Raw genomic sequence first — 26,504 nt, 5'->3', positions numbered from 1 at the left:
TTACAGCTACTGAGCTCTCCTCACCCCTATGAGCCTGTAACCAGACACCATGGGACAGCCTTGGCTGTCCCAGCATTCAGCAGAGAAAGAAAGCAAGGGCGGGCATGTCCGGGAGGGAAAGGGGACACTCTGGGACATGCCATGTCATGAGAAACTAGGGACTCAGAGACCGTGAGAATTTCGAGTGCAGTGTTCTGACCATGGCATTGATCCCACACCAAAGAACCAGGATACAAATCCTCCAGTCAAAAAATAAATAAGGCTGGCCTGGGAGGGTGGGAGCCCTAAATTAGAAACCTCCCAAAGCCTGGAGGCAGAATGAAAACACAACAAAACAAAGACCTTCATAAGTACTAGGTTGTTTCTCCTTTGCAGAGTAGGAATTTCTGCTCAGAGCCAGGACTGGGACTCAAGGTTGGCTAGCCGTTACCTAGCTGTGTGACTAGGGCAAGTTCCTTAACCTTTCTGAGCCTCAGCATCCTTTCCTATAATACATAAAGAACACAACATCTACCTTACTGGAGCTTCTGTGAAAATTTGGTGAACCAACATTTGGACTAGCATTTGGCCAACATCAAAGTGCTCCAAAACCATTCTGCATGCTTCTTACTCTTTGCAAAGGAAAGGTGGAGTGGTTCAGAGATTAGACTAGCACAGTGTAAATCCTGGGTCTCTTCCTGGCAACTTCTTCAGTCATTCAGTGCCTCTGCTATCTTATCTAGAAAATGGAGCTTCCACATAATAGTACCTACTTCATAGGGTCTGGTGATGGTTCAATTAGGTATTCATGTCAGTTCAGTCCTGGGAAAGATGTGGGTTGCTTATTATTTATTATTATTGCCATTTATTTTCCACTGGTCATTCATTTCCTTCCTGGTTCCACGGAGGGTGAGGTAGACTTTACCACTCATGGCTCTTGGACGAGATCATTTGACTTGCTTTGCTCATTGAGATGCCCATCATCCAATATGATATAAATTGAAGCTTAAAATGTGCTTGTACTGGGGCTGGGAAGGTGGCTCAGTGGTAGAGTGCTTGCCTTGCATGCATGAGGCCCTGGGTTCAATTCCTCAACTCCATATAAGCAGAAAAAGCTGGAAGTGGTGCTGTGGCTCAAGTGGTAGAGCACTAGCTTTGAGCTAAAGAGCTGAGGGACAGTGCCCAGGCCCAGAGTTCAGGCCCCATGACCGACCAAAAAAAAAAAAAAAGTGCTTGTGCTGTGGGTTTGCCTTCGTGTGCTTTTGCCAGGATCAGAAGAACATGTTCTAGAGATCCCACTACGCCAGAAGAATGAAAGCCATATGACTTAGACTAGAACCAAACCCAAGCTAGATTATATAGCATGTAGATCTACTGCTTAAGTCAGAGTCACTACGGCAAACCTACAAAACTGCCAGTATAATAATAGATACTGTCACTGAGTTTTGTAGTTATGTGTTATGCAGTAATGGTTAACTAATAGTTATGGTTATTCTTACCACCCAGCTGCTTACATACTGTAGGGTTTAATGTTCAATTTTAGAATGCTCTCCATCCTATCTTTAGGCAACTGTCATTATTTAAAAAAATAAGAAAGAACTGGAGGAATTGTCTTTTCTTTTTAGAATATACAAAACAAGCATTTGTTCATTTATTGTACCACCATTTACTGAGCACCTACTATCTGCAGATACCACATGAGGTACCAGGGGTAACATATGCTTCCCAATCATCTTCATTTAATTCCTGCTGTTACACCATCTTCCACTGTTTGCGATCCAGTTCTTGGAAAGCTGAGTCATACCCTATGATACTTTAGTCCCAGCTAGGAGAGAAAGGTTTGCATGCCATATCACCAATGGAATCCACCAATCTTTAGCCAGCCAAGCCCTTGCTTCGTAGGAAGACTATCGGTGGCCAGGATCCTTTCAGTCCTGTCAAAAGTTCTACTGCCTCTGAACTGCCACTGAAACTCTCAATCTAGAGTGCTGCCATCTTTTTCCTGGATAAAACCCATTATACACCTAAGATCAAAAGGGCGTTAAGTTCTATCTCTCCCCTCCCTCTGGCTAAAGCAGTTCTGGTCTTTTAACAGATCATTGCTTTTCTAGGACTCGGGAAATTGAAAAGCGTCCATCTGGTAATGCTTGGAGAGTTAATACTAGTTAGAACTGGTGGAGGCAGGGATCACTGTGTTATCAGCTCTTCAATGTAGGCCAGCTAAGAGTCCATCATCTAACTTAGACCAACTGATAAACCTCCAGGGCAGTACATTTCAGAGTTTGAAGGCACTTCAGAAGCTGTTTCACCGGCACAGCCCTAACTGACCACAGCCTCAGGTCTGGGGATGAAAAAAGGGCTTCGTCTGCAGCTGATTCCATTTGAACCCCACTTGCAAATAATAACATCATGGGGCTGGGAAGATGGCTCAGTGGTAGAGCGCTTGCCTTGCATGCATGAGGCCCTGGGTTCGATTCCTCAGCACCACATAAGCAAAAAGAATAAAAGCCGGAAGTGGCACTGTGGCTCAAGTGGTAGAGCGCTAGCCTTGAGCTGAAGAGCTGAGGGATGGTGCCCAGGCCCAGAGTTCAGGCCCCATGACCAGACCCCCCCCAAAAAAAATAACATCATGGATCTCATTGGCAGAATGTTTAGAAGACACATTTCTTACGTGCAATATAGAAAGTGGTAACATAAAAAATACTGTGTGAGTGTTTCTATCTGCTAAGAGCTTACTTATTTTCTGGAAATGGAAATAGTGTGTTCCCTGAAGTTGGAACTGATGTGCATAGGGTTGGGGCTGGCATTAGGTAGGAAGCCTGAATCACTATGGGTCCCAATAACATTGTTGCCTCAAGCTTTAAAATTGACCATAAGTCGTCACTCTTATTTCCTATCATGCTTCTTCTTAGATGAATGGCAGCAACTACCAGTCTGTGCAATGTGAGACATTCTCAGTGTTGGAGCTAAAGGGAGTTTTGCTTTTTCACTCAAGGCCAGGGCTCTACCACTTGAGCCATACCTCCATTCTCTGGCTTCTAGCTGGTTAATTGGAGATGAGAGTCTCACCTATTTGTCTTTCTAGGCTGGCTTCAAACTGGAATCCTCAGATCTCAGCCTCCTGAGTATCTAGGATTTACAGGCATGAGCCACCAGTACCTGGCTTATTCTATATTCTGATGGTTTGATAACATTCTTAGTTAACATGATTAACTTTGCTAGACAGTCATATTAACATTTATTTCTCCTTTCCATTTACCCCCATTGAATTATTTTTATGTAAGCTATATCATTTAACTTTTTCATATTTCTAATTGCATAAATTAAAAGACAGAAGGTCCAATCAAATTATCAACATGACAACAAATTTCTTAATATTAAATATCAGTACTCAATTTCCCCAACTACAGCATATATATTTGTATCTCATATGTCCAAATTCAAAGAAAGTATAAAGGTACCTTTCCTGATAAGGTGTATTGTATTTAAAAAAACAACAACTCATTTTATAACAACCAAAGGAGTCTTGCTCAAGCTAAAGGGATGGTCCATCCCAGGACTAGCTAACTCTCTGAGACTGCAAATGACTGGCCTGACAAAATCTTTCACGCACAAAATAGTCAATCCATTGCCCTTACCTCCCCCACACACTTTTTATGGAGCCCTTACTCTCCTGGCTGCTGTCTTCCCCTGCCTGATCACCCAGGGCCAGATCCCAGATGACTGGGGATGGCCCCCGTGGCCCAGTGGAGGCTGCAATTATTCAAATTAGCCAATCCTGAGTCTGCTTGCCCAACATTGCCTATCCCTTCCAGTGAAAACCACCATCAAATCAAGTCTTACCCACAATTTCCCCTTCTCCTTGGGCTCTTCACTGACTTACCCATGTGGTTCCCTCTTGGCATGGCCTGGACCCTTCTCTTGAGATCTGTCAACAACACTATGGTTTCAATGGAATAATCTCCTGATCTGTGGGTGTCATCATACCAGAGTAACACTAAAACCCATCTTTCAAAATAGCTTCAGTGCCCAAGGTGGGAGTAGGAAGGGACAGTATGCAAGTAAGCTTGAACTTTGTATTACCAAGGAAGCTAGTTTCTCCAATTGTGAGCTGGTTGTTCAATTCCTTTCTTTTTAAGGTTGGAACAAAAACCCATGTTCAAGGGTGTTTAACAACTGGCTTTTAAACTAAAAATGTCATAATTAGTAGTGTTTAGGGATTCCATGATGTCATTTGTGCTACTGTGGCTGATTTCAAGCTACCAATAAAAAGAAAGATGCACAAAATTGGTTCTTGTTAGTCTCTTCCATGATGGCTCAGAAATGGAACGGGAGCTTCTGTCATATTCTCGGGCAAAAGAGTGGGACAATGTTCAATGAAATTCCCAAAATGTGGCCCTGGGGATTGGAGAGTAAAGAAAAACTGCTTGATAGTCTTGTAAGACAGGCTTTCAGAAATGGATAGGAGCTTCCTTTAACCTTGGAGAACTGTGGAGGGTCGAGGAAACAGTATGGTTGTCAAGGTCCTTAAAAAAGCCCTTGGGAGTACCCTTGGGCTCAGTTTCCTTCCGATGAAAATACAGCTCAGGAACAGGCAAGGTAGGGGAAAGAGAATCAAAACTCTCATATCATAAAGTTCTGGCATAGATTGAGAGTTCCACAACTAGATAAACTTTGGTGAGTTTATTTTACTTCAGACCTTATTATCCTCATCTGTAAAATGGGAATAATAATTCCAACACTTCCAAGTTGTGGTAAACTAGGATTAACATGTTCAGGGCTTACCACACTTTTATCACACACAGAAGCTCTTAACCCAGTTAAAGGAGCCATGGATAGAATTTTTCCTATTATTGTATAACTGAAATTTAATGTTTGCTTCCATTATGAGTGAAGGTAACAAACACAGTAGAATGAAAAGTGCTTATGGGTATTTTCATATCACATTAGTTATTTTTGAAATTTTATTTATAACATCACAACTAGGTATTATGGTGGTTCAACTCAACACTAACTCTTGTTATGTAATGTGGTAATAAAGATTCATATATATATGTCGGTCATGAGGCCTGTACTCTGGGCCTGGGTGCTGTCCCTCAGTTCTTCAGCTCAAGGCTAGTGCTCTACCACTTGAGCCACAGCACCACTTCCAGCTTTTTTGGCTTATGTGGTGCTGAGGAATCGAACCCAGGGCCTCATACATGCAAGGCAAGCGCTCTACCACTGAGCCACCTTCCCAGCCTTACAATTTTATATTTTAAAAATATTCCAATAACTGTATTTCTATATGCTTGGTGTCCTCGGAAATCCCATGTGTTGTATTTCATGCATTGAAAGACATTATTCCGACAAGAGATCTATAGATTTGTCCAGATTGCTGAAGGGATCCATATTTTAAATAAGCATAAATAATCCCTGGATTGATCCCCAAAGTGGTAACTTATCTTATGATTATGATTATTATTTTCACAGTCTCTTATATATTAGTAACCTTGCTTGAATGATAGCCAATGGAACAGCTGCCCACTGAAAAACATCTCATCTCTGTGACCCCTCAAGCTGTCAAAACATCCTTATACTCATTGACCAATGTCTTCTTTTTCCCAGTCCCCTCACCCCAGATTCTGATAACGTCTATTCTGTTCTCCACTTCTATGAGTCATATATACAATTGTTATTTGTCAATTAAAAATAAAATAAAACTTCAAGAAATTTAACTGAAAAAGAGAAAGGCACTTGCTTGCTGTATGATATTCTCTTACCCCTTGGACATCCCAGCTGCAGCTCGACCAGAGGAGGTTCTGTGATCCACAATGAAACCATATGACATTGCCTGTTCCATTCCCACTGACTGTTTTCTGAATTATTTTCATGGTCCAACTTCTGTAGAAACGTTCTGCTGCTGCTTTTGGCACTGTGAAAACATGGCTATTGGGTGTCCTCAACAAGTACCAAATGCTAATATCCTGCCATGATCTACTGTTTGGAAAACCTGGAATGTTACCTTCAGCCCTGGATTTCATGAAAGGTAGGCCACACATTCTCGAGGCCAGCATGTCTGACCCTGTGAGCTATTTGAGAAGTTAGAAAAATATTTAGAAAGTAAACAATTCTGTTGTTTAGGCTCAAGCAATGTGGAGGAAGTGAAGCTTAATTTGTAGAGGTCTGTAGATAAATTGATACTTAGAGAGTTAATGTGTGTCATGTAGCTTACATGTTTCAGGAACTCCCTATAAAATCCCTGAGTTGACTTTTATCCTTCTAGGAATACTGGAAATAAGTGAATATCTAAAGCTAGCAGTAGAAATTCCACTGCAGAAGCTCTTTCAATCCACAACACTCCAAACCCTATTATAAAGCAGCTCTTTCATTCATCTCCCCAAACCTTCGAGTTGAATACTCTTATTATCCTCATTTTAGAAAAGCAGGATCTGAACCCAGCTTAGTGAAGCCCTGAAGCCTATATTCTTAACCACAAAGACCGAAGAATTCTCTGCATGATTAGGGATACTTACAGATAGGATTTGGGCTGGTGATGACTCTTGAACCCAGACAACTCTCTGGCTATAGTCAATACATAATACATATGCATACACATATACATATACATGTACATTTATTAGCCTTTATATATAGCCTATATATTAGTGTATATATGTGTGTATCTATCTATATATCTATCTATATGCCTTTGATACTGCATCTGAAGAGATGAAAGTGCTGGTTGGTTTGGCAGTGGGGAGCCAGAGAATACTTTGTCAGCTGAGTTCCTAGGATAAGAGCATCCACTGCAAAGACAAAACTCCTAGTCCTGTGTTATCCACTCAGTCTCTTAGAGGATGACCTGCAGTGAATGGTATAGAGACTTGTTCCTAGATGTGATGGTAGGCTTTCTGCTTCAGCAGAAATCTGCTACCTCTAATCTCTCATGATTTCCAAATCAATGTTCACCACAGTGCTCAACCTTTGAGTTACCCAGTCTGAAATTCTAATCGATTCATTGAGGCTCCCAAATCAGATATCAGCATTATGTGGAATTCTTTTCCAGTTCACACTGCACTTTTGAGTGCCCAGAACATCTTGTAATTATTTTCAGAAGCTCTTCTGAATGGCGGCATCTATTTTACTGGACATAATTATGTACTCAGTATTAGAAGTATGCTAGAAAATATTTTCATATGGGGAAAAGGCCATGGGGTTTCATGTTTGCTGATTCCCGTGGTGTAAATACTACCATGACTGATTTTAAATGAGCTGTTAACTTGATGGAAGAGATGGACATGATTGACTCTTAGGAACAAGCTGTTCAGCAAACCACAGCCCAGAACTCTGAACCCAAACATGCTACTAAATACAAGTTTTCAAAATGGGCTTTTTTCCTTCCCATTTTATGGATAATGAAACAAAGGCTCAGAGAAAATCAGCAACCATTCCCAGACCACATGCAAGTCACTGATTCAAGATGCAGTCACTTGGGATGCTAACAATGTTGTATTCTTGGTCTGAGTGAAAGATACACAAAGATATAAAGTCATAGCTACAGTTGCATTTGTAAATGTATTTGAATGTTGATTGTTTAATCTGCCTTTTTCTGTTCTATTACTGGTGCTTGAACTCATAGCCTGGACCCTGTTTCTTAGCTTTTTTTGTTCAAGTTTGGTGCTCCGCCACTTGAGCCACACCTCTACCTCTTTTTTGCTAGTTAATTGGAGATAAGAGTTTCATGAACTTTATTGCTCCGGCTGGCTTCAATCTGTGATCCTCAAATCTTAGCCTCCTGAGTAGCTAGGATTATAGGTACGAACAACCTTTTCGGCTGGCCAAAATGAATGTCAATTAAAAAAATAAAAAATCTACCTTTTAAAAATTGTTTTCTTCTTTCCATGTCTTTTGATGGAATGAATTTTATGTTGAGGAACAGGCTGGCTGTGCACCAGCACATTTGCATATGTATATGCACAGAAGACAGAGAAAGAAAATTCAAATACTGTGGAAAACATCCAGTACTCTATACAAATATGTACAACATCAGATGTACAAAAGAGAAATTAATCTGTGGTTACATGTTGGATAAAAAATAGAGATTACTTTTAAAAGCCAGAGAACATAGCGTCTCTCAATGTTTCCATGGTTGCAAGGCTAGAGTCAAGAAGAGTCCCCCGAAAAGGCATGTCAGATGCAACAAAGTTTGTCTTTCCCTCCTCAAATGTCAGTGCCCACTGATCACTAAATCACTCCTACAGCTTATTAAAGTAAATGTCACTGAAAGTTACGGACATCGCCTTATTCATTAAATGTACTTCAAGAGCTTTCTCAGGGAGAATTTTCTTTCAAATCAAATAGGAGGTTCACACTGCAGTTAGAGGACTGTCACCCACACTGGCCAAAAGGTCGCTCAGATCACTAAATGGGTGTTTGATGAGATGCTTTTATTCTCAGGCTACACTAAAAATAGAAAGAATGTAAAGGTTAAACTCCAAGCTACCTTACTTGCAGTGTACTTCTCTATCTGCAGCTGGGCATCATGACCCCATAGGAGTGTACAGCAGCCAGGTGCTCAACAGGTCATGGGCACAACTTTCCACACCATTCACTTTGCTCTATGCTAGAATAGACATTTCTTTTCAGCTAAGACTTCGAGATAACTGTGTGTTTGCCTCCCTCAACATTTTCTTTGCTCTGCTATTAGGAGCACTTTAGTCAGAAAATTTGAGAACTAGCTAAAATGGCACTGTCTAATATGGTATCTAAGTTTAAATTTAAGTAAAAGTATATACAATTTACCTAAAAGAAAAGTGAAAATTCAGTTCCTCAGCTATACAAATTAAATTTAAAATGCTTGATAGCCATACATGACTACTGTACTGAATAGTGTTGATGGGAATTTTTTTTCCATCACAACTGACAGTTCTATTGGACAGTACTGGTATAGATATACAAAAAGCATTATCTATAGGGATGCTTCAGGAACCTTCGGTCCTACTTTGGGAAGAGGACAGGGCTAAGGTATTGGATATACTATTATGGAAACTGACTTTTAATTGTAATGTCCTATTACTTGAAAGTCTACCAGCAGCACCAGGGTTGGAAGGGGAGTCAGACATGAGAACAAATCTTGGCTTCAAGTGTACCCATATCCTTACTACCTACTGGTATTCTTCTGTACCCCCAACTAAATAAACCTTCTACAGTTGGTCTGTTTCTGGAGGAATCAAATCCAAGAGAATTCCAAAACTTCACTGATTTCTGAGTTACACATTGAGCAGACATTTTCTGAGTTCCCACTATATGTCAAGCCCATGTAGCTTAATACATGAGTGTACATGATCCAATTCCTATCCTTAGGCTAAAGGTAGATCCATGAAGGCTATTCAATTATAAATTGTGTGACTGTGCTCACCATTTACCACTTACCAGGAGGAAAGAGAAGGAAGTAGGCCAAGAAAGACCTTCACAGCTTTCCTCACAAGTTGTTTCCAAGCCCCAGTGGCTGGTCCTTGGCCCATTTCTAAAATTAAATAAACAAAGGAGTCTCTACTTCTTCTCTAGTCTTCTGATAATAAGTACTGTATTCATCATGCAGCCTAATGCAATGAATCCAAGCATCCTGAGGCTCACAATTTGAAAACTCCATCAACCTTCACTGTCAATTCCCTCCCCCCTCCTTTTATTCCTTTTTGTTCTGGTCCCTAATCCCCCCCCCCCCATTCTGCTATAGCCATTCCCTACTGCAGCTATATCAGAGTTCCACATTCTCTTGTGATGCTGTAACAAGCTGGCAGCATGTATGACATGTACTAGGGGAGGGCATAGGAGCCCCTAAATCAGAAATAATGAGATTTCTCTCTCAGAGGCAATGTGAAAGGAGAGGCAAAGAACATGGTGGCTGGAGATAGGAAAGGAGCAAAAAGGAAGAGGTTGACAGGAAAATGAGGTGGTTGGAAGAACTAACAGGGTTTTAGAGATATATAAGTTAAAGAGCACATGCATCCCTGTGTGGCCATGCACACGAGCAATATGCACAGCTGTTAAGTTACAGATAACTAGCAGGAAAAGCAGAAGAGGATTATGGAGAAATTCTGATGCCCAACAATCATAGGCTTTGGGGCACCTCTGATTAATCAGTGTTTAGACACAGGCAGGGGATTCTTGGGAAAAAGTAGTGTCACATGTAAACTTGTCCTTAAAGACAAATACATGACAGGAAATAGAACAACCAGGCAGATAGTTAGACACACAGAGAAGAATCAGTATTAAATTCTCAGGGATGAAGTAGCAAACAAGCTCTCATTTGCTCTGAAGTAGTTGCATGTCATTCTGAAGGAATTGGTGACCAAGACCTGTTCTCTTTCTTGGCTTTCTATCTAGAGACATTTTTTTATTATGTGTGTGTGAATGCCATTGGAATAATGCCCAAACTGGATTTTGTTTTGTTTTTCTAATATTGGGGCTTGAACTCAGGGCCTATTGCTCTCATTTAGTGACTTTTTCCTTCAAGACCGGTACTGTACTACTTGAGCCACACCTATACGTTCAGCTATTTGCAGGTTAATTGGAGAAAAAGAGTCTTGGAGGCTTTTTGCACAGGCTAGCTTTGAATTACAGTCCTCAAATCTCATCCTCCTGAGTAGGTAGGATTATATGAATGAACCACCAGCACCCAGCCCACTCTATTCTTCAGTTCCTTCTTTGATCTGGGCAGAGGTATCTACTCTGAGATCAAGCCTCTTTCTCATCCTCTCTCACACTTCTGAATGGATGCTAGCATATGGCTGCAGCCTAATTCAGAAGTTAAAAATGAGTAAAATAAAAATTTTGGCTAGGATTACACAAGTGAGATGGCACCTGGCTGTTGGGACAACTTTATTTATTTATTTATTTATTTTGGGTCCGGTTGTGGGGCCTGAACTCTGGGCCTGGGCGCTGTCCCTCAGCTCTTCAGCTCAAGGCTAGTGTTCTACCACTTGAGTCACAGCGCCACTTCCGGCTTTTTTCTTTTTGCTTATGTGGTGCTGAGGAATCGAACCCAGGGCCTCAGGCATGCAAGGCAAGCACTCTACCACTGAGCCAACTTCCCAGCCCCTGTTGGGACAACTTTAAAGGGCAAACTCACTCCCAGAGGTGAGGTTGCCTGTTGTGCTGTATTACTCTTCTTCCGGTGTAGTGCTGCGTTTTCCTGCATCTCTGCAAGTGATTCCCCAGTAACATTCCTGTACACAGATCTCTGTGTCAGTCTGTCCTAAGACCTCAACCTAAGAGAGATGTACAAGGAGGAAGCACATTGTGCTGAAACCATGACCAACTTGATTCTTTATTGACCCTTAAAGCTTTGACAGCACACAGCAAAAACACATTGTAGCAGTACCTGCCGTTGCCAAGACACAAAGATTTATGTTAAATAAATCACCCAGCAGCTTGGTTCAGGGAACAGAAAGGAAGAACAGGCAAAAGTTTTGTGGGTGTGATACCAGAGGGGCTGCCAGTTTTCCTACATCCCTGTTTATTTCAATCTTCATGGTAAAGCTAGCCTAACCTACAAAATCCACTGCTTACAGGACTTCTAATTGAAATATAATGCAAATCATGTATATGATTGAAATCTTTCAATTGGCATTTTTTAAAGTAAAAAGAATAAGGTGAAATTAATTTTCATATTGTATTTTATTTAATTGACTATGTCTCAAATATTTTCAATATGTGGTCCATGCACAAAATTACCAATGAGATATTTTGCATTCTGATTTTTCATGTTAAGTTTTAAATCCCAGGTGATTTTTCAGTTACAGCTCATCTCAATCTGGGTGGGTGGTATGTTTTCATCATTTGATTTGTATTCTGACTTTATGAAATAGATCATTGAATAAGTAGATTCACATACCAAAGATACTAAAACTTTTCCAATAACTGAACCCAAAAGCAATTTTACAATTTTAAATTAATTAAAATAAGACTAAATTTAAAACTTGCTTCTCAGCAATTTTACAATTTTAAATTAATTAAAATAAGACTAAATTTAAGACTTGCTTCTCAGTCCACAGTGACAGTAACCACATTTCAAGAAATAATAACACTGTGGCTAAAGACAGCCATATTGGATAGCATACCCTTAGAGTTCTTGACAATGGAATATTCTAAGTCCATAATAAAGTGGTTATTTAGTTGAGGAAAAACAATCAGATCACTCTTCCTATGGAAAGAAGTATCTTCCCTCACCGAGTGATCCACTGAGTAAGTGAAAGAAAAAGCTTCCAGTATAAATAGGCTAGTGTTCAAGAACACTCTGATATTTTTCTATAAGGGCTGTTTAAAAAAAGAATTCCATCATACCACCACTTACTCTCCCCACTACTCAGTTGGGTTCTCATTTTTCTTCTGGTATCTATCAAGATTTTGCTGGCACATGCACACATCCTGGCTTGGCTCAGACAGTCTTTATTATAGTCTGTGGTAAATAAATCATGTGTGTTTATATTCAAACTTTTTCATTCTCTGCAGATCATTGGAAAATTTGAATCTTCCTTATTTAAACTTGTACATAACGTACCTAACTCAAACTTGTACTTAGATGGATGGTCTCTGTTCCTGTGATACCTTTAAAAACGTTGAATATAGCTTTTTCCTCCTCTTACAGACAGCTGCTATGTGGAATTTGAATTCTATATGCTGCAAGAAACCATGCCTTTGGTAACAGACATTGAAAGTCTTACCAGTGAAAACTATTCTGCATGCAGTAGCTACATCACTCTACTAGATCAGTGGGCTTTGGGTCTGAAAATCCAGTCTGACTCTCACTATACTACAAGGGGCTCTGTCCTTAGTCTATGATGTCTGGATGAAGGATTCAAGTGCCTCTACAGGAAACATTTTCTCTGTCACGTTTGAATGACAGTACTTGAAGATACCCTTTGCCTTTCAAAGTATATTGAAAACCTCTCTGCCTTGTAGAAAATCTTCTTCCTTGTATTTAGAATCTAAGAGTGTTCATGATGGGAAGAATGTTTAGAATCAGCTCATTTCTCATTATAGATTTCCATGACAGGTGCTTGAAAAGTTGGATTGAAGCTGGGCTCCAGTGGCTCATGCCAGCAATCCTAGGTACTCAGGAAGCTGAGATCTGAGGATTGTAGTTTGAAGCCACCCAGGCAGGAAAGTCTGTGAGTCTCTTATGTCCAACAAACTACTCAGAAAAAGCTGGAAGTAGCACTGTTGCTCAAGTGGTAGAGTGCTAGCTTTGAGTAAAAGAAGCTCAGGGACAGTGCCCAGGCCCTGAGTTCAACCCCCAGGACCAGCAAAAAGAGAAGATAGAAAGAAAGAAAGAAAGAGAGAGAGAGAGAGGAAGGAAGGAAGGGAGAAAGAAAGAGAAAAAGAAAAAGAAAGAAAGGAAGGAAGGAAGGAAGGAAGGAAGGAAGGAAGGAAGGAAGGAAGGAAGGAAGGAAGGAAGGAAGGAAGGAAGGAAGGAAGGAAAAATAGGAAAGAAGGATGGATATGAAGGAAAGAAGGAAAAATAGGAAGGAAGGAAGGAAGGAAGAAAGGAGGGAAGGAAGGAAAGAAGGAAAGAAGAAAGAAAGAAAGAAAGAAGGAAGGAAGGAAGGAAGGAAGGAAGGAAGGAAGGAAGGAAGGAAGGAAGGAAGGAAGGAAAGAAAAGTTGTATTGAAGTAAAAATTTTCATATTGAAGAGGATAGTACAGATAAGGTTTTAGTAATACTAAAAAGCTCAGATATGGTGGTCTCTCTGTCTTTCCCTCTGTCTTATTCTACTTCTTCATATGTTATCCCCTTTTGCTTTCTCTTTACTTCCTGCCTTTGATTTCCCTTAAGGACAGTGAAGATCCCTCAACATACCAAATTCTCAATGCTTACACTGATCACATTACATATAACAAGTAAATGTCTTGATCTTAACACAAATGGACATGGTGTTAGGAGATTCTAGGAAAATCAAGCCTATCATATTGCAAACCAAAGCCAGAATGACACACAAGAATCCCCAAACAAATTTATGACCACTTGTCTGCCACTTTGTACAGCAGAGTTCACCAGATGACATTTGGCTGTGAAACCACTCAGTGTTCTTTGGACTAAAATTGCACCCCAGAGGTTAAGTACTTTAACTAGCTATTGAGCTCCCATTGGTGACCTCTAACCCCTCCAAGGTCTGTAACCCACCCCTGAAGATCCATACACAAGGATTCTCCTTGTTAACATAAGGCCGTGTTCCCCAGTCTTACATGTGCATCATGAGAAGCATCACTTAGCAATGCACATTCTTAAAGTTTGATTCTGATTCCAGTAATTTCCTAATTGTGGAGCTAGAATTCAACTTGTTAGTGTGTGTGTGTGTGTGTGTGTGTGTGTGTGTGTGTGTGTGTGTGTGTGTGTGTGTGTGTGTGTCTTACTAAGGATTAAACTTTGGCCCTCATACATGCTAGGCAAGTGCTCTATTACTGACTTCTACCCCTGGCCTCATTGTCTTGTTAATTTTAACATAGGTTATATTTAGACTTGGAGAGGAGAGTTCCCAAATGTGGTTTGAACTTCATTTTAGTATAACCTTCATCTCCCCATGGTTTTAATTATAGCAGAAATCTAGTACACGTAACAGCAAGAACAATACAATACATTTGTTATAAGGGAATTAACACATGGTACTATAATAGCTTATTAATTGAAAGAAGGTTTCAAAATAGCTTGGTTTAAATAACAACTGGAATTGTTGTCCTTTTCCATCCTTTTGGTGGGTCCAAAAATGGGAAGACTTGATGAAGGAGAATTCCAAACCACAGATTCCCCCAGACAGGGTAGCTCAAAGGCCTAACCTATAGTCAACAGGCCTCATCATAGCTGTGGTTGGCTACGGTCTCTGCACTCAAACAACCTCTAATGTACAGAGATAAAACATATATACAAAGCAGAGTAAATAAATAGAAAGCTGAACAAGAAGAAAGGCAGGGAATAAAAGGCTCTGTCTCAAACCAAAAGCTGGTCCTTTGAAAAGTCTCATGAACCTCTGGCAAAGAAATAATGAAGAAAATATGAATAAGCAAAACATATTGGAAATATAAGAAGACAAATATTGTCCCTTTAAATACGGGTTCCAGCTTCCCAGTTTCATTCACTCATTCATTTATTAAATATTAATGGATGTGTCAGTGATATAGATTGATCAAAACAACCCAGAACCCCTTGTCTATCAACTGATATAAACAATCAAAGCACATAATATATCAGAAAACCAAATAGTAGAAGTGCCTTGGGAGAAAATAAAGAAGGTCAGGAAGTGGAACATGATGGAGACATTATTGTAGATAGAAACACATAAGAAAAGATCCCTTTTACTAGGTGACTTTGAGCAGAACCCTGAAAGAACTAAAGAAGGAAGCCATGAGACTATTTGAGAGAAAAGAATTCCAGCCAGAGGCAACAACCAAATGTTGTTATATAATGAAGTTGGGCTATAGAGTAAAGAACAGACTAATGAGTGCAAATATTCTGTGGCATATTAAGGAAGCCAGTGGTAGCTGTAGCACAGTGAGGGGTTGGGGAATCTGAGAAGGGAGATAGGAAAATAAGAGGTAGTAATATTTTTTTCTTTTTTTTATTGTTGTGAAAATACTGTACAGAGGGGTTACAATTACATGGGCAAGATAATGAGTAGAGGTAGTAATATTTATCATGCTCATCCCACAGATTTCCAACAGTAACTACAAAGGGTTAAATTCTGCTCAGAAATGAACTTAAAAGGGCATGGGGGGCCAGACACTGGTGGCTCATACCTGTAATCTTAGCTTTAGGAGGCTGAAATCTGAGGATTGAGGCTCAACACTAGCATGGGTAGAAAAGTCCATGGGACTCTTCTCTCCAATTAACCAGCAAAAAGCCAGAAGTGGAGCTGTATTTCAAGTAGTAGAGCACCAGTCTTAAACAAAAAAGTCAAGTGAAAGTATGAGGCTCTGAGTTCAAGCTCCCATATAAACACAAAAATGGTTGGGGGTGGGGGAAAGGGATCACTTTTAATTGAGCCTGTCATAATATTACACCTTGGCTTCTTGGGCAATAGCTTTACCAGAGAAACAAAAACTTGGACCCAAAGGGTAAACCACTGTCACCACAATGGTTCACACAGACCCTTGCCAGGCTGTGAAAGATTGAGAAATGGGCAGTTGACTGGGAACAGGGTATTCTGGTTTGGATAATTAAGGGGGAAAGAGGGACAGGAAGCCCTGGAGGCAGACAGCTTGCATTCATCTCTGGATCTTTTAGATCTGTCTTTAGGAATGTCACTGAACTGCTTTACTTCTCAGTTTCCCCCCACTGTAAAACAGGGATAAGAACATGGCTGCCTTACAGAGTTGATGTAAGGATGGAGTGAAACAACCCCATAAAATGCTAGCACCATCTGTACTTATCAGCCTTCCCAAGGTCTGCAGTGCCGCCGTCCTTTCCCCTCTTGCAAGTGAACACAAATCATCTGTTTTCGAGTTCTTTAAAAAAAAACAAACTCACAGAACTCATTCTTAAAACAAAATCTTGGGTACAGTTCCAGCACTGCCTACGAACTAGATGAAAGAGGTGTTTTTTGTTTTTTTTTCTGGTTGAAGGCAGAGCCCAGACCCCACCCAAGCTCCTACCTCCTTTCACTGAACTCCTAGAACACACTGAGATAGAGTCAGAAAAGCAGGGGCCAGGTGTATCTTCTGTGAGGCCTCTTCTAGTCCTAAATTCTCATATCTACATTCATATATAGAACATGGGGGGGAAATATAATTTCTTGTTAAACAGCCCCTCTTGAATGGTCCAGAACTATTTTTCACCTGTGTATATGTGGGTGTGTATGAATACATGATAGACATATACATAAATAGGTGGATAGATATCTCCCTAGGAGGAATGTATACCTATATTCTGCAAAAGTCACCTAAAAGAATCTTCATAGAAGCCTTACTACTAATAGATCCTCAGCAGAAAATATTCAGATACCTAAAGGACATCAGGCAGACTCGATTCATTATAGTTAAGCAATACAATGGAACATATGTAACGATGTGGTAAATATTCTGTTTCTTGTGTTGTCTTGATCTGGTGTACTGTTAATTTGAGTACACTTTTCTACATATATGCTAAGCTTCAAGTGTAAAACTGTGTCGAGAAAATTCTTGGTGGAGTGGACTGTGAAAGTGACTAGATCTTTATGTGGTGATTACTGATTTTTGTGCTCTCTGTAAGCAAAAACATCCCACTGTGAGCCTAGTGCTCCCCACAGTACCTTCCAGCAAAGAGCCAAGAGCAAACCTCTCACTGAGAGACATCGAGACATCCCCTTATTTCTGGCTGTACATGGTTGAACCTGTCAAAGGGTCACACCTCAAGCTATAAGAGAAAGGTTTGAACAATGTTACAAACTATGAGTGAAGGCAAGGGACTTTTTATTTTAGATGACAGAGCAGGCTCATATTTTTTCCTTCTTTTTTTTTTGGGGGGGGGGGTCCGGTCATGGGGCCTGAACTCTGGGCCTGGGCGCTGTCTCTCAGCTCTTCAGCTCAAGGCTAGCACTCTATCACTTAAGCCACAGCGCCACTTCCGGCTTTTTTCTTTTTGCTTATGTGGTGCTGAAGAATCGAACCCAGGGCCTCATGCATGCAAGGCAAGTGCTTTACCACTGAGCCACCTTCCCAGCCCCTCATATTTTTTCTTAACACCAGGAAAGGACACTGTGGAGAAAATCAGCAGAGTATTTTAGTTAAGAACAATGTAAGAATTCTATGTTGTACCTAGAAATCTCATGCCTTTGTTTCCTTTCTCGATTATGGTAGATCAACAAGGCCATTTAAAATGTTTATTACAGGGCCAGGCAAGGTGGTGTATACCTGCAAACCCAGCTGCTAGAGAAACAGAATATGAAGATTATGATTCCAGACTAGCATGGGCAAAAGTATGAGACCCTAGTTTTTTCAAAGGTCTCAGAATATGGTTTATATGACACAGTGCTTGCCTAACAAGAAATCCATATGATGATTTATATTAATGTGTTCAGATCTACAAATTTGTTCTTTCCCATTAAGAGCTTGTATATATATTTAATATGTTTTTAGCCGACTAATTAAAAATGGTCAATTAATCAAGTGAAAAATTAGGATTGTACAATTATATATTTTTCTGTGTTTTCCCCAGTTTCACCTACATACTGTTGATCTGATCCTCTGATCCTTCCAGAAATATTTCTGGCTAAGGAAAACAATTCTCTGTAGATTTTTTTTTGGTTTTATTAATCTATTTTGCTTCCTGTGTTAAAATCTAGACTATTCCATTATTGGGTTAAGACCTGATTAGTAAAATGTTAATTAATTTAGTTTTAAAAACTATACCTAGGGAAATAACTTTAAGCGAGAACATTCAGGTTTTCAAAATACGTTCAATTATAATTGACAAAATTATAATTTGGAAGAATGTCAAACTAAGCTGGTATAAAATTTTAATGTCAATCACTATGCAAGTTGATGATACCATCTATGGCTAATTAGTCCAAATAAAAAGTCCTAAGATTGCAGGAATTTGGTAATATGGAAATCATATTAAGTATATTTGTTTAATTTGCAATGAAGTCAAGAAATAAGATATTATGCTTAATACAGCCTCAGAAAGAAGAAACAGTTTGGAGCAACAAATATATCCCTTGTAGGAAGGAAAAATACATTTCTGTTTCTTCCAAAATTTAAAAGGAAAGAAAAGGCACCTATAACAAGACCATTTTCATTAGTTAAGCAGAGTAAGTAAAAAATAAATAAATTAAAGAAAACTAATGGTATAGTAGAAAATGCACTGAAGTGTGTCCAGATGAAGACCCAGAATGCTTTCCTTCATCTTGCTATGTCTAAAATCCATGAATCTGAAGCCCCTTTCCACGATCTTCTATGCTTCCCTATCCTCAGAGTAGCATCAGAACAAAGAAGTCAACAAAAAGGGATTTTTTTTTATTCCTCATGGAACCACTGGCAATAGTACATTAGCAGCAGGGTCACATGGACATCCAGAGCCTATACCGGATGTTTTTTGCCAGTCATGGAGCTTGACTCAGGGCCTGAGTGCTGTCCCTGAGCTCTTTTGCTCAAGGGTAGCACTCTACCACTTTGAGCCACAGTGCCACTTCTAGTTTTCTAATGGCTAATTGGAGATAAGAGTCTCATAGACGGACTTTCCTGTCCAGGATGGCTTTGTGATCCTCGGTTCTCAGCCTCCTAAGTAGCTAGGATGACAGGCATGAGACACTAGAGTCTGGCCTAGGATTTTTTTTATAACTAATTTTCAGTAGACACCTATGAAAAGAATCTACAAAGAAAATATCCAGTTCTTACATCATGGGATCAAACACATTAAACGACACAGCCAACAGCATAAAAGTTAAACGTGTGCATTTCCTAGGGGTCTGAGACTAGATAACACATCTCCTGGCAATGGGCACCCTAGTGATGCAAGTGGATTCATCAGTCCTCCAGCGAAAAAAACTTTCTCTTCCTCCCTTCCACTTTCTTGTTGACAGGATTACAATAAGATTATTTTCAGCCTCTTTTTGTTCTTTCTGCTAACAGGTGCTTGACTTCCCCAACTCTGGACAAGTTATTCCACTCAAGCCCTACCTAATGCACAGACCTAGTTACATTCAACCTCATTATTCAAAACTTACTTATATCCCAGTTCTGTCTGAGAAGTTGCCTTGTATCTCATTCTAGCTGTGAGCACTGAAATCCTCTCCAACACCCTCCTATGGAGACATTCCTTAAAACACCTGAGAACAACAAATTGGATTATTCCAGACTTCCCCCATATGTTTTCCAATCACTTCCATATGGCATCTCTATCTCCCTCATCCCAGCCTCTACCTCCTCCCTGTCCCACTGTTGCATTGTCTCTAGTCAATGAGGAAAATATGATGCCCTGTCAGGGCAAGAAAGCAAATGTTATTTAGTGTCAGAGTAAGTATGTGATCACCCCCATGCAAACCACATCTGTGCCCTGTTTGCTCTTGGAGGATGACATGTACATGCAGGTACCCAACATTTTTGCAGGACATGCTTACACACCCAGTGTCACAGCTAATCACCAGATGCTACACATTGAAATTCTGTTAGATAATGAAGGCAGATCATAGAGGAAAGAAGAACCCAGCAGGACCATTGCTTTCCTACAGGCCACGAAAGTACTGCTGAATAAGCAAGCACACAGCACAACAAGGCTTAAATTTCCTGGAAATGTCTATAAACACACAATGATATATTGGGCATGATATAGTAGAACCACACACTGACGGATTTGATGCTTTTTTCTTTCTTAGACAAGCCAAAACAGTGATTGCAACACATAAAAGTATCAAAAGGTGGAAAATGAAAACCAAAACAGTTTGTTCCCAGAGGAAGAAAACACTTTCCTAGACTCTAGCTTCTTCCATTGTATAAGGAGTAATTTGGTTTTTTTTTTTCCTCCCTGGAAGAGCAGATTCTTCTGAGATGCATGCAACCTCTTGCCCCTTCATCTTAGTCCTCTAGCAATCTCAGAAATTAGCCAAAGGGAACTTCATGTTTTCTTCTCCTCCAAAAATACCATGACAAGTATTAACAAAGAACAACCTCAACCCCCCCGCCCCTCCCATCTCAGCCCCGCCTCAATAAGGACACAAAGAACCATTTCCTTTTATGCTTTCTACTGCTGTCTTGACCACATATGACACACAGAAAAGAAATTTCAATCGAGGCCTCCAAAGGGCTTCTTTAATTCCTTCCATATTTTTTTTTTGCTTCAGGACATCCACCAAGACTTTTATGAGTCAAGCAGCCAATTGCTTCATTTATTCACCCCCTTGGTATCATCATACTGTTCCCCCAAACCATCCCCAAACATCCAAGATCTGCTCAAACTCAGCACTCCAGACACCTTCAATCCACAACTGGAATCACTCTAAGAGCCTTACAGTGAAAGCCGGGTCTCTTTTCAGCCCTTGACAGAAATCCATGCCTCCGAGAAAATACATTTGTGCATCAACGCCTTGCTGGTCACAGTAAATACTCCCACAGTCTGGCTGCAAGTTCCACATCTGGCCTTCCAGGAATTTAAGACATGTTACAGACATAATGTTAGTGTCTGCATATTGCCAGTCAGAGACCCTGCCTGCAGACAGGGATCCCGCCTGCCCTGCTTGGCAAGCTGGTATTTCCCTGTTCATCCACATACATGTTGTCCTTCCCTTCTTTACCTCCATGAATTCAGTAGTGACATGACCTGGCTCACTCTTGGCTTAATGCAGCATTTCTCATGACATAAAGGAGGTCCATGGTAGAACAAAGAGAGGAAGGTAGTTTTTAGCTGAGCCCACCAGTGGGACATTTTTCAATGACATACAAAACTGACATCTCCCAAGTTATTCCTCATACCAGGCCGTAGGCAACTCTAGAAATTTAGGGGAATCACTCTTCCCATCATCTTCATTTTCTTTCTATTACTTGAACTCAAGAGTACTTCAGAGCTATAGGTTGGTGGCTCACACCTGAAATCCTAGCTACTCAGGAGATTGAGACCTGGGGATCATGGGTTCAAAGCTAGCCCAGGCAGAAAAGTCCCTGAGACTCTTATTGCTAGTTAACCAGAAAAAAGGTGGATGTGTGGCTCAAGTGGTAGAGCACCAGCCTTGAGCATAAAATCCAAGTGAGAATGTAAGACACTGAATCCAAGCCCTAGTGCCTACCCTACACACATCAAAAATAACAATATGAATATTTCAGAAATTAGATTTGCCTTCACTTAGTTATGGGAAGAAAGACATGGCTTGGAGGTGAAGACCCATCTCAAGACATTGGCCTTTCCAGGACAAGTTCACCAGTTGTAGCTTCTCATCACCAAGTACTGCCTCCTTTTCTAAACTATCCTGAAAGCCAGGCACAAAACCTCCCGATATATCTCCTAGTAAGGTTCTTTTTGAGTCAAAAAACTACTTGACCTATACTTTTTGACTAGCCTTAAATGGTCACGAGGTTATCACCTTCATAAATGAAAACTCTTATTTTTCTTCCTTTGGACTTACCTCAACCCTGCAGGAAACCAAGAGGTAAAAATTGGAAAAGTCCACTTCCATCCCCCAACAAGAGACCATGTGCAACCCTGGGGTGTTAGTTTCAATTTTATTTATTTGCCCTTATAGGGTGTGAGATGTTCTACCTAAGAAATATACCATCATCATCATCATCATCATCATCATCACCACCACCACCACCACCACCTATGGAAATCTTTCCAAATTACATGATTAAATTCCCCCATTTTCCTCTCCAGAAAACATCTATTATACCAAGTAAGAGCTCTGTGGTTTTTTTTCTGGGCCTCTTGTCCCTATACCAAGACTTTTAAACCCTATTTCATTAAGTTCTTGTGCTTTTCAGGCAACTAGTTGTGAGTCGTCTTTCATTGTTCATGAATAGTGATTTTATAAACTCTTGTCAGACCTTTCGATGTAAGCAATTTTACTTGCTCTGGCTGATCTATACAATGTGGAAAAACAAGTGAGTGAGGAAAGAGAGAGAGAAGGAGGGAGAAAGAGAGAGGGAGGGAGGGAGAGGGAGGGAGAGAGAGAGAGATTGCATGGAGGCATCGCAAGTCCAACTCATTGCAAAATCCAGTGTGGCGCCATTTGCATTGTAACCCATGTTAACAGGTACTTCCTAGAATAGGAACAGCTCAGTAAGCTCCAACACAAGCAGTAGCAAGAACAAATAAAGTTCTCTGGCAAATTATGGGATTTGTGACAACAACTCTGGTTGTTCTTTTTCTGCCCCCTTCCCCTCTGTATTATTACCATTCATGTTATGTCAGTTATCAATGATTAGCATCAATATTAGAGAGTTTGGAGATTCCCCTACAGCACTTATAAACTGAAAGTGAAATGAAGTCTGGGTAAATGAATGTGGCTGTAAGTTAGATGAATGCTGTCTCTTCAGACCTAGCTTTGAATCTTAAGTTTGCTCATCTATGAGCTGTATAACATTAGATACATAACTTATTTCTTAGAGCTTTAGTTTCCCCTCTATAAAATGGAGATAAAAGTAGTCTTCTAGCAGAGCTATTGGTGGCTCATACCTGTAATCCTAGCTACACAGGAGGCTGAGATCTGAGGATCACAGTTCAAAGCCAGCCTGGACAAGAAAGTCTCAGAGACTCTAATTAACTGCCCAAAAGAGCTACAAGTGGAAGTTTTGGTCTAAGTGGTAGATTGGTAGCCTTGAGATAAAAGCTTAAGGACAGTACCCATACCCTGAGTTCAAGCCCCAGGACTGGCATCAATGACACAACATATGCAACATGCTTGAAACCATGCTGGGCACATCTTAAGTTCTCAGTTGATGTTAGTATATATTGGTCATCAAACCTATGCTAATCAACTGAATTTTGCTAATCTCATAATAAGCAGGATGGCAAAATGATTAAGAGCCCAAAGTTCTGGAACCAGACAGCCTAGAAGATAATCCTGGGACCACTTCCAGAGTTTAGTTGCCATGACTAGTTATTTAACAACTTGGGCAAGTTACTTAATTTCTCAGAGTCTGAAAGTGTTACTTAGGAAAATTGGAAACTAGTAACACCTAGTTCTCAGTGCTATTGTGGTGTGTGTATGTGTGTGTGTGTGTGTGTGTGTGTGCACGCTTGTGTGTGTGTGTGTGTGTGTGTGTGTGTACTGTAAGCATTTAATAGGTGTTAGTTGATGTTATTAGTATTATACCATCTGACTTTGTGGAGGACTACTGAATGACCACAAATTTTTCCTCTCCCTGTACATCCTTACAATGTGCCATTGTAGATTTCCCATCAAGAACAAATTATATTCTTTTCCTCCACTCCTTGAATCTGAACCAGCCATGTGATTTGTTTGGGGCAATTAATAAATATTGATATAAGTAGAGGTGTGGAAATCTGGAAACTAGGTGTTTCCTCCATTGAGGCTCTTGGTAACTTATCTAGCCCAAGCTAGCCTGCTGGGGGCTAAGTGGCCATGTGGAAGAGAACTAAGGCACTCAAGCCAACAGCCCTACACTAATATTCTGCCAACAGTCAGACATGTAGCTCAACATAAGCCAAACTGCCCTCTTATGACAAATGCATGAGTCCAACAGAAGTTAGGTGACCCAAACCAGAGCTGAATTTCACAGATGACGTGAAAGACTGTGCATCAAAAAATGATTATTGTTTTAAACAATTACATTTTTGAGTGGTTTGTTACAAAGTAAAAACTAACTGAAACAGGCCTTCTAAGGTCTGTTTCATTTTCCTGTACCACACTTACTACTGAAACCGTGTCTGGCATTATATGGTCAAAAATGGATACTGGGAGTCATTTTCAAATTCTTTTTGTCTGTCTGTCTGTCTGTCTCTGTGTGTCTTTCTTTATCTCTTCTCTGTGTGTCTCTGTCTCTCTGTCTCTCTGTCTCTGTTTCTTTCTCACTTGCTTCTGTGCACTGGCTAATAAATTTTCCAAAGACAGGAAAGATTTCTAAATCTTAAAGATTTTTTTAGACACTTCTATTAAAAACAGCTTCACAGGAAAAGCTTCTTGGTATAATTATAGACAGACAAATGGAACTTAAAAGTTGGAACACACCAAGAAGAAAAATCTGTGGGTATAAGGGACCTGAAGAAAGAGGGCAGGCTCTAATGAATCACAAGCTTCCGCTCATGGAATTTAGGATTGATTAGGCCAAAGAGCTGGAACAAGCCCCAAATCACTTCCCTTGCAAAATTTCCATCAGCTCTTGTTACTGACACCATCCTTGTGTTGACTGTTGATACCTGGAGTGTTCATGAAAGCACAATTCTGAGCCTGTGTGGTCCTAGAACATCTATATTATCAAACTCAAAACACTCAATTCCTTAAAGATAGGAACTTGTCTCAATCTCTTGCAGCACCTTACAAAGGCATTAAGCACCAATTAGACATTCAAGAAATACTACCAGATTGTAAAAACCAAGCCATACCATTTAGAAATGCAGTGGTCACTGCATAAAAGAAACTCTCCCCAAGATTTATATATATATATATGTCTATATATGTCGTGGGGCTTGAACTCTGGGTCTGAGCGCTGCCCCACAGCTCTTCAGCTCAAGGCTAGCACTTTACCACTTGAGCCACAGTATGACTTCCAGCTTTTTGGTGGTTTATTGGAGATAAGAGTCTCACAGGGCTGGGAAGGTGGCTCAGTGGTAGAGCGCTTGCCTTGCATGCATGAGGCTCTGGGTTTGATTCCTCAGCACCACATAAGCAAAAAGTAAAAAGCTGGAAGTGGTGCTGTGGCTCAAGTGGTAGAGTGCTAGCCTTGAGCTGAAGAGCTGAGGGACAGCGCCCAGGCCCAGAGTTCAGGCCCCACGACCAGACCCCCCCCCCCCAAAAAAAAAAAAAGAGTCTCACAGACTGTCCTGCCCAGGCTGGCTCAATATATTTTTTTATACTTATGGAGAGGCAGCACAGCAAGAGTGTCAAGAGTACACACTTTGAGGTCACATGCCCTTGGTCTCTATCACTACCCTTCAAATTACTGTGCCTCATCTGTAATCAAAACCAGAAGCACTACCTCATTGGGTTATTGGAGGATGAATTAAGGTAATAAATGTAAATCACTACATCTAGATAATGAAACACTATTTGGTAATAAAAAGGAACAAGTTTCAGAAACATGCTCAATGAAAAAAGCAAGTCACCAATTTGGGGGATAGGAACCAGCAGGAAGTATAAAAGGACAGAGCAAAGGGAAGATAAATATGCTTAAAGTACTTCATATGAATATATGAAAATAAAATAATAAATCCCATTAAAATTGGTTTTAAAGGGGGGAAGGGGACAAAAAGAGTAATACATGGGGTAAATATGCTCAAGGTACATGTTTTCATGCTAGTACTGGGACTTGAACTCAGGACCTTGATGCTGTCCCTTAGCTTTTCTTCTCTCAAGCCTGGTGCTCTACTACGTTTGAGCCCCAGCTCTACATCCAGCTTTTTTGCTGGTTAATTGGAGATAAGCATCTCATTGACTTTCCTGCACAGGCTGACATGGAATCATGACCCTCCGATCTCAGCCTCCCAAGTTAGGATTACAGGTGTAAGCCAACATTGCTGGGTCTACAATCAGACTTTGATTGTGATAGCACAACTTTGTACATTTACCTTAAAATCATTCAACGATGCATTTTAAACAGTTGAGTGTCATACTATGTAATCTATAAAATGGCTGAAAACTGTAATGTACTTAGAGAACAGTGTCTGGCCAAAAATAAGCATGCTATGGTGTGTGTGTGTGTGTGTGTGTGTGTGTGTGTGTGTGTGTGTGTGTGTGTGTGTGTGTGTGTGTGTGTGTGTGTGTATGTTATGCATCATACTTGGAAAAGCTGGGTAGAGCAGTGTACCATGAATGCTACACCATAATACTTGTCTCTCTAACCCCTTGTTCACCTCATCTCCTCCCTGCAGGGACACTGAAAGCTGGGATCCTCTTCCCATGGGTC

At 40.4% G+C, this 26,504-nt stretch overlaps 1 protein-coding gene across 1 annotated transcript in view; it reads right to left on the bottom strand.

The window, feature by feature from the left end:
• The window catches only part of Nhs (NHS actin remodeling regulator), a 313,459-nt gene that overhangs the window by 207,905 nt on the left and 79,050 nt on the right, over positions 1–26,504 (bottom strand). The window lies entirely within an intron of this gene.

The sequence above is a fragment of the Dipodomys spectabilis genome, unplaced genomic scaffold (genome assembly GCF_019054845.1).
Source record: "Dipodomys spectabilis isolate Male_0828 unplaced genomic scaffold, ASM1905484v1 ptg000061l, whole genome shotgun sequence".
Taxonomy (NCBI): Eukaryota; Metazoa; Chordata; class Mammalia; order Rodentia; family Heteromyidae; genus Dipodomys; species Dipodomys spectabilis.
The sequence above is the reverse complement of the archived record's forward strand: the minus strand, read 5'-3'. Positions and strand labels throughout refer to the sequence as shown.